The sequence below is a fragment of the Cololabis saira genome, chromosome 10 (genome assembly GCF_033807715.1).
Source record: "Cololabis saira isolate AMF1-May2022 chromosome 10, fColSai1.1, whole genome shotgun sequence".
Classification (NCBI taxonomy): Eukaryota; Metazoa; Chordata; class Actinopteri; order Beloniformes; family Belonidae; genus Cololabis; species Cololabis saira.
Genome location: NC_084596.1, coordinates 6,764,803 through 6,772,448, shown reverse-complemented (window position 1 = coordinate 6,772,448; position 7,646 = coordinate 6,764,803). Strand labels below are relative to the sequence as shown.

At 51.4% G+C, this 7,646-nt stretch overlaps 1 non-coding gene across 1 annotated transcript; it reads right to left on the bottom strand.

The window, feature by feature from the left end:
* Positions 1 to 3,946: 3,946 nt before the first annotated feature.
* On the bottom strand, positions 3,947 to 4,028 carry trnas-uga (transfer RNA serine (anticodon UGA)). The gene has a single exon. It is a non-coding gene; the product is annotated as a tRNA-Ser (tRNA).
* Positions 4,029 to 7,646: the final 3,618 nt, after the last annotated feature.

The following is a 7,646-nucleotide window of genomic DNA, read 5'->3' as shown; positions in this document are numbered from 1 at the left end:
CTGTAATTTTCATCACAGGTTTATATGAGAGACAAAATTAATGAAATAAAGAAAATCACATTGTGTAATTTTTAAACAATGTATTTTCAAATTATAGTGGAAAATAAGTATTTAGTCAATAACAAAAGTTCATCTCAATACTTTGTTATATACCCTTTGTTTGCAATGACAGAGGTCAAAGGTTTTCTGTAAGTCTTCACAAGGTTTTCAAACACTGTTGCTGGTATTTCGGCCCATTCCTCCATGATCTCCTCTAGAGCAGTGATGTTTTGGGGCTGTCGCTGGGCAACGAAGGTTTTCTATGGGGTTGAGATATGGAGACTGGCTAAGCCACTCCAGGGGCCTCATTTATCAACAGTGCGTAGAAAAGGTTCTAAATTCTGTCGTAGGAATGAAATTTAGAATGTGTGTAAGTACAAAAAAATCCGATTTTCTCATCATCAGTTGCTGCATCGGCAGGACTTGTGCAGTTTCCCGACGGCTCTGGTTGAACGGCCCCACAAACCATCTCCGATCGCGCTGTTTTCTTTACCGGGATCACAAGAAAAGCAGAACAGTGATCTCCTCTCCATCCTGTTTATTTATCTTTTATCTCCTGTTACTGTTTATTTATCTTTACTCCACCAACTCGAAATATGAATCACTTTTCTAAGCGAACGGCGCTAACACAGTTGAAACAGCAGGTGTATCCGCCCCTTTAATCTGATTGGTTTACGAGTAAGTTGTCCCCCAAGTAGGTAGCACTCTTATGATTGGCTGGAACAAAGGAAGACATCTGATTGGTTGCAGATCATTCCGTGTTAAAAAAAAACGTATTTGTGGATCGAGTCACGTCAGGGGAGTCTCAAAAGTCACACGCAAATCCAGCGCAGCTCACAGACAAAAAAACATTTGTAAATCAGGTTATATTTGTGTGTGCATCAAAAATACATTTGTATATCTTGTCCTACGCACGTGTGAATTGTTCTGTGCATGTGTTAAACGGTGTGTGTATTTGCAAATCGGTCTGCGCATTTGTAAAACTTGTCCTGTGCATTTGTCAATTATGAGACTGTTCTAGCTCCATATTCTTCTAAGACAAAACAGTGCTGTAAATCTTCCAGTGGATGATATGCTCTGTTCACTGATAGGTCCTGATCCAGAAGTTCAGCCTGGTAGAACCAGACAAGGGACCTTTTTCATGTGAGACAAACACGATAGCCACTAAACTACAGGAACTGTGCAACAGGTTATTGATCATTGATCATTGTTCAGTTTCTATTTCTATTCCCCCTTAATCACCCCAAAAACCATCTAGACAGGTATGATGTGACCGTGATTTTTTGTTTGCCGGATATGTGTTTTGTGGCTCGTTGGTCTAGTAGTATGATTCTCGCTTTGGGTGCGAGAGGTCCCGGGTTCCGTTCCCGGACGAGCCCCAGAGATTTATGCAATTTGTGGTTTTTCTCCTCCAAGTAGCAAAGTTTCATTGTAGTACCTGAAGTACCTGAAGACCAACATTGGAATGATGTGTGAATGCTGAAAACCTACATCTTGCTTCTCTTTCATGCCAAGAGGTAAGCCGGTAAGGCCTAGTCCGTAAACCCTTTCCCCTTTCTTTAATTGGGCTCCTTTTTTGTTTTATTGCCCCAACCAATGTGCCTTTTTTAAATAATAAAATATTGTTTGTATTATTGAACTCTGTCCCCTATCTCCATCCCTGAGTGAACGAACCTTCTTGTCCTTTTGTAGAGGTGATGATTGACCTTTAGTATGGGTCCTAGGGCCCAAATCCAAGGTGGTGTTGTCGGTAAACAGAAAAAGATCTTCAGATCCCAAACTTAAATAATAGTGAACGTGCCGCCACATAAAGATATATGTTACCTGTCTACTTGCACATATATGTGTGAGACTATATGTCTAATTTAATGTCTGTCAAGTCATCAATTAAGACTCATTTCCAAAAAACGTTTGAAGCCATGTACAATTACGTAAAGTCTGATTGTCAAAAACATATTCTTCCCCAACAAAAAGCATTACACTTAGGAAGACCTCATGTTTCTTGCATTGACTGGGAATCAAACCCAGGTCAACTGCTTGGCAAGCAGCCATGTTGACTGCCATACCAACGCTGCAGGAAAGTACCTGAAACAGCTGAATGAGACGTCACAGTTTTCCAGCCACATGAGAAGGTGAGCAGTCATGTCAGGGAAAGTAACTCTTTGATGATGGTTTCTTCAATATCACAAGCTACTTACTGCCATTTGTCCCTTAGCTTATACATCAACTTCTTGTTGTATAAGCTGCATGTTTGCAGGTATATCCAGTTAGACATGTGTTGTCATCCATTGCATTACAACATTCTAATATGGCCCTTTTCCACTACTATCTACTCAGCTCGCTTCTACCTGCCACGCCCCCGTCTTGCGCTTTTCCACTAGGGGCCAAGGCGGGTGGGTTTCTGTAACCATTCTGCCGAGATTCTAACCGGGCTGAGCCGGCATTATATTTGACGTCATAACCCTCCACGCCACTGATTGGTCGGGGGGCGGGGCCGTCAGACGTTTCAATCAGGAAGCGGGAGTCAGCGCGAGAGCGACTGGCGGCTCGCGGTGATTTCATTATACAGCGCAAACGTCTGTTTGGTGATCCAACTCTGAGGTGCAGATGTTCATAAACCTGGTGGCTGACGAGAGAATTAAAAAAGGGATGTAGATGGGCGATAAGGAACGATCAGATCCACAGGAGCTCTGTTTTCTTCTCAGCCGCTCGCGGCTCCAGCTGATTTCTCATCAGCGCCGACACGAACAAAAGGATTGCGCAATCGAGTACATCCCAGCAGCTTCACCCCAACCTGTCCACTTCTAAACTGGCTGTGGAAAAACAAACGGGGACAAAGCGGCTAGAGGCGGGTAGAGGCGAGACGAGCCGTCCCGAGCCGAGCCGCACTGAGTAGATACTAGTGGAAAAGCGCCATTAGAAAGAGACCATAGACTTGGAGAGGTTTGATAATGACAACTGTTGTTGACATTTGAATGAACAGGGCTTTCTCTTTGTACCCACCCACGCCACGTCTTAGCAGCTGGGACAGTGTCTCAGATGGTGATCCTCGCTGTGGGATGGAACTACTTATGTTAAATATTCTCTTACCTGAAGAAGTTTTTGCGCTGTATTAACATACCCTAAGTGTGAGAACTATGCATGTCAAGGAATATGGATAATGATTAATGATCCTTTCAGGATCACAGGGGGGAATGGACCGTTTCCCCCTCCGACTGGGGGCTCGGTCAGCGCCGGGGGCGCCCGTGGAGGTACGGTGGGGCCCTGGCCCGGCTCGGAGGGTCGGCCCCCGCTACTGGATGGCCAACGGGGGAACATGGGCGTCTTTCCAGGGCCGGCTCTGCTGGTCCTGCCACCTGGCTACGGCCTCCGCTCCCCCTCCTTCCCCCCCCTACACGATTCATACGCACATTTTTGCAGGATATGAAAAGAGAGGCTCCAATAGAATGACAAAACAGAGAGCATCCACGTTCACTAAGAGCAGGAGTACTTTTGACAAAGTACTCTGCTATAATTAGGCAAGCATGTGAGAAATAGTGCCAGAACCAGGAATGAGAGAAATGTGATCTTTCCGACCTTCAAGACATTTGAGTTTAGAGGCTCTGCTGGGATTTGAACCCAGGATCTCCTGTTTACTAGACAAGCACTTTGACCAACTATTCCACAGGGCCTCCATAAAGACCCCATTGAAATAAGCAGTTTGTTATAGGTTTGAAGCAGCTCCATGCCAAAACTGCGAACCTGGGCCGACTGCTTGGAAAGAAATGTAAAACTAACTTAATGTAGGCTGATGTTACCTATTAATGCATGCTGGGGATAACGCATAAAAACTCCTCTGATTAGTTTTGAAAGACATTTTAGTCTATGGTTACCAACTGCAAGTCTTCTTGCATGTTCAAACATTAACCGTTGTTGGCAGGGTTTGAACCTGCGCGGGGAATCCCCAATGGATTTCAAGTCCATCGCCTTAACCACTCGGCCACAACAACTTGTCACATGCTTGAACATTTGGCTGAAATAAATGTGTGTTTGTTTGAATGTAGTACAATGCTTTACCCCCTCCTTGAACCGCCACCTTACCGTGGTGGAGGGGTTTGAGCACCCGAATGATCCTAGGAGCTATGTTGTCCGGGGCTTAATGCCCCTGGTAGGGTCTCCCAAGGCAAACAGGTCCTAGGTGACGGGTCAGACAAAGAGCAGTTCAAAGCCCCTTATGAAGAAGAAAAGAGCAAGGAAGTTTACGTCGCCCGGACTGGCGTTACCGGGGCCCCACCCTGGAGCCAGGCCTGGGGTCGGGGCTCGCAGGCGAGCGTCTGGTGGCCGGGTCTTGGCCCACGGGACCCGGCCGGGCGCAGCCCGAACGAGCGACGTGGGCCCGCCCTCCCGTAGGCCCACCACCCGCGGGAGGGTTCATAAGGGGAAGGTGCCGTGCGATTTGGGTGGCAGCCGTGGGCGGGGGCCCCGGCGACCCAATCCCCGGACGACGACTCTGGCTTTAGGGACATGGAATGTCACCTCGCTGGGGGGGAAGGAGCCTGAGCTTGTGCGGGAGGCTGAGAGGTATCGACTAGAAATAGTCGGGCTCACCTCCACGCACAGCCTGGGCTCTGGAACCCAACTCCTTGAGAGAGGTTGGACTCTCTTCCACTCTGGAGTTGCCCATGGTGAGAGGCGGCGAGCTGGTGTGGGCTTGCTCATAGCTCCCCAGCTCAGCCGCCATGTGTTGGAGTTCTCCCCACTTAACGAGAGGGTCGCTTCCCTGTGCCTTCGGGTCGGGGATAGGTCTCTCACTGTCGTTTCGGCCTACGGGCCGAACGGCAGTGCAGAGTACCCGGCCTTCCTGGAGGCCCTGGGAGGGGTGCTGGAAAGTGCCCCAACTGGGGACTCCATCGTTCTGTTGGGGGACTTCAACGCTCACGTGGGCAGCGACAGTGATACCTGGAGAGGTGTGATTGGGAGGAACGGCCTCCCTGATCTGAACCCGAGGGTTGTTCTGTTATTGGACTTCTGTGCTAGCCACAGTCTGTCCATAACGAACACCATGTTCGAGCATAAGGGTGTCCATCAGTGCACGTGGCACCAGGACACCCTAGGCCGGAGGTCAATGATCGACTTTGTTGTCGTTTCATCTGACCTCCGGCCGTATGTCTTGGACACTCGGGTGAAGAGAGGGGCTGAGCTGTCAACTGATCACCACCTGGTGGTGAGTTGGATCCACTGGCAGGGGAGGAAGCTGGTCAGACCTGGAAGACCCAAGCGTATCGTGAGGGTCTGCTGGGAACGTCTGACAGATTCCCCTGTCAGGGGGGTCTTCAACTCCCACCTCCGGGAGAGCTTTGACCGGATTCCAAGGGAGGCCGGAGACATTGAGTCCGAATGGACCATGTTCTCCACTTCCACTGTTGACGCGGCCGTCCGGAGCTGCGGCCGTAAGGTCTCCGCCTGTCGCGGCGGCAATCCCCGAACCCCGTGGTGGACACCGGAAGTAAGGGATGCCGTCAAGCTGAAGAAGGAGTCCTACCGAGCCTGGCTAGCTCGGCGGACTCCCCGAGGCAGCTGACGGGTACCGGCAGGCCAAGCGGACTGCCCTGTATGCGGACGGCGGTCGCGGAAGCAAAAACTTGGGTCTGGGAAAAGTTCGGGGAGGCCATGGAGGAGGACTACCGGTCGGCCTCGAGGAAATTCTGGCAAACCATCCGGCGCCTCAGGAGGGGGAAGCAGTGCTCCGCCAACACTGTTTACAGTGGAGGAGGGGAGCTGTTGACCTCGACTGGGGACATCGTCGGGCGGTGGAAGGAATACTTCGAGGATCTCCTCAATCCCGCTGACACGCCTTCCGTCGAGGAAGCAGAGGCTGAGGATTCAGAGGTTGATTCATTCATTACCCAAGCTGAAGTCACTGAGGTAGTTCGGAAGCTCCTCAGTGGCAAGGCACCGGGGGTGGATGAGATCCGCCCTGAGTACCTCAAGTCTCTGGATGTTGCGGGGCTGTCGTGGCTGACACGCCTCTGCAGCATCGCGTGGCAGTCGGGGACAGTGCCTCTGGACTGGCAGACCGGGGTGGTGGTCCCTCTCTTCAAAAAGGGGGACCGGAGGGTGTGTTCCAACTACCGGGGAATCACACTCCTCAGCCTCCCGGGGAAAGTCTATTCCAGGGTGCTGGAGAGGAGAATTCGGCCGATAGTCGAACCTCGGATTCAAGAGGAACAATGCAGTTTTCGCCCTGGCCGTGGAACGCTGGACCAGCTCTACACCCTCCGCAGGGTGCTCGAGGGCGCATGGGAGTTTGCCCAACCAGTCCACATGTGTTTTGTGGATTTGGAGAAGGCTTTCGACCGTGTCCCACGTGGCATCCTGTGGGGGGTGCTCCGAGAGTATGGGGTCGGAGGCCCTCTGCTGAGGGCTGTACGGTCCCTGTATGACCGGAGCAGGAGCTTGGTTCGCATTGCCGGCAGTAAGTCAGACCTGTTCCCGGTGCGTGTTGGACTCCGGCAGGGCTGCCCTTTGTCACCGGTTCTGTTCATTATTTTTATGGACAGAATTTCTAGGCGCAGCCAGGGGCCGGAGGGGGTACGGTTCGGGAGCCACTTGATTTCATCTCTGCTTTTTGCAGATGATGTGGTCTTGTTGGCTCCCTCGAGCCAGGACCTTCAGCATGCACTGGGGCGGTTTTCAGCCGAGTGTGAAGCAGCTGGGATGAGAATCAGCACCTCTAAGTCTGAGGCCATGGTTCTCGACCGGAAAAAGGTGGCTTGCACCCTCCAGGTCGGGGGAGAGTTCCTGCCTCAGGTGGAGGAGTTTAAGTATCTTGGGGTCTTGTTCACGAGTGAGGGGAGAACGGAGCGCGAGATCGACAGGCGGATCGGTGCGGCGGCCGCAGTAATGCGGTCATTGTATCGGTCCGTCGTGTCGAAGAGGGAGCTGAGCCGAAAGGCAAAGCTCTCGGTTTACCGGTCGATCTACGTTCCCACCCTCACCTATGGTCATGAACTCTGGGTCATGACCGAAAGAACGGGATCCCGGATACAAGCGGCCGAAATGAGTTTCCTCCGCAGGGTGGCGGGGCGCTCCCTTAGAGATAGGGTGAGGAGCTCTGTCACCCGGGAGGAGCTCGCTGCTCCTCCACATCGAGAGGAGCCAGCTGAGGTGGCTCGGGCACCTGTATAGGATGCCCCCTGGACGCCTCCCTCGTGAGGGGTTCCGGGCGTGTCCCACCGGGAGGAGGCCCCCCGGAAGAGCTGGAGGAAGTGTCTGGGGAGAGGGAAGTCTGGGGATCCCTGCTCCGACTGCTGCCCCCGCGACCCGGACTCAGATAATGCGGTGGACAATGGATGGATGGACAATGCTTTACCTGAAGAACAACATTGGAATGATGTGTGAATGGTGAAAACCTACATCTTGCTTCCCTTTCATGCCAAGAGGTAAGCCGGTAAGGCCTAGTCCGTAAACCCTTTCCCCATTCTTCAATTGGGATCCTTTTTTGTTTTATTGCCCCAACCAATGTGCCTCTTTTAAATAATAAAATATTGTTTGTATTATTGAACTCTGTCCCCTATCTCCATCCCTGAGTGAACGAACCTTCGTGTCCTTTTGTAGACGTGATGATT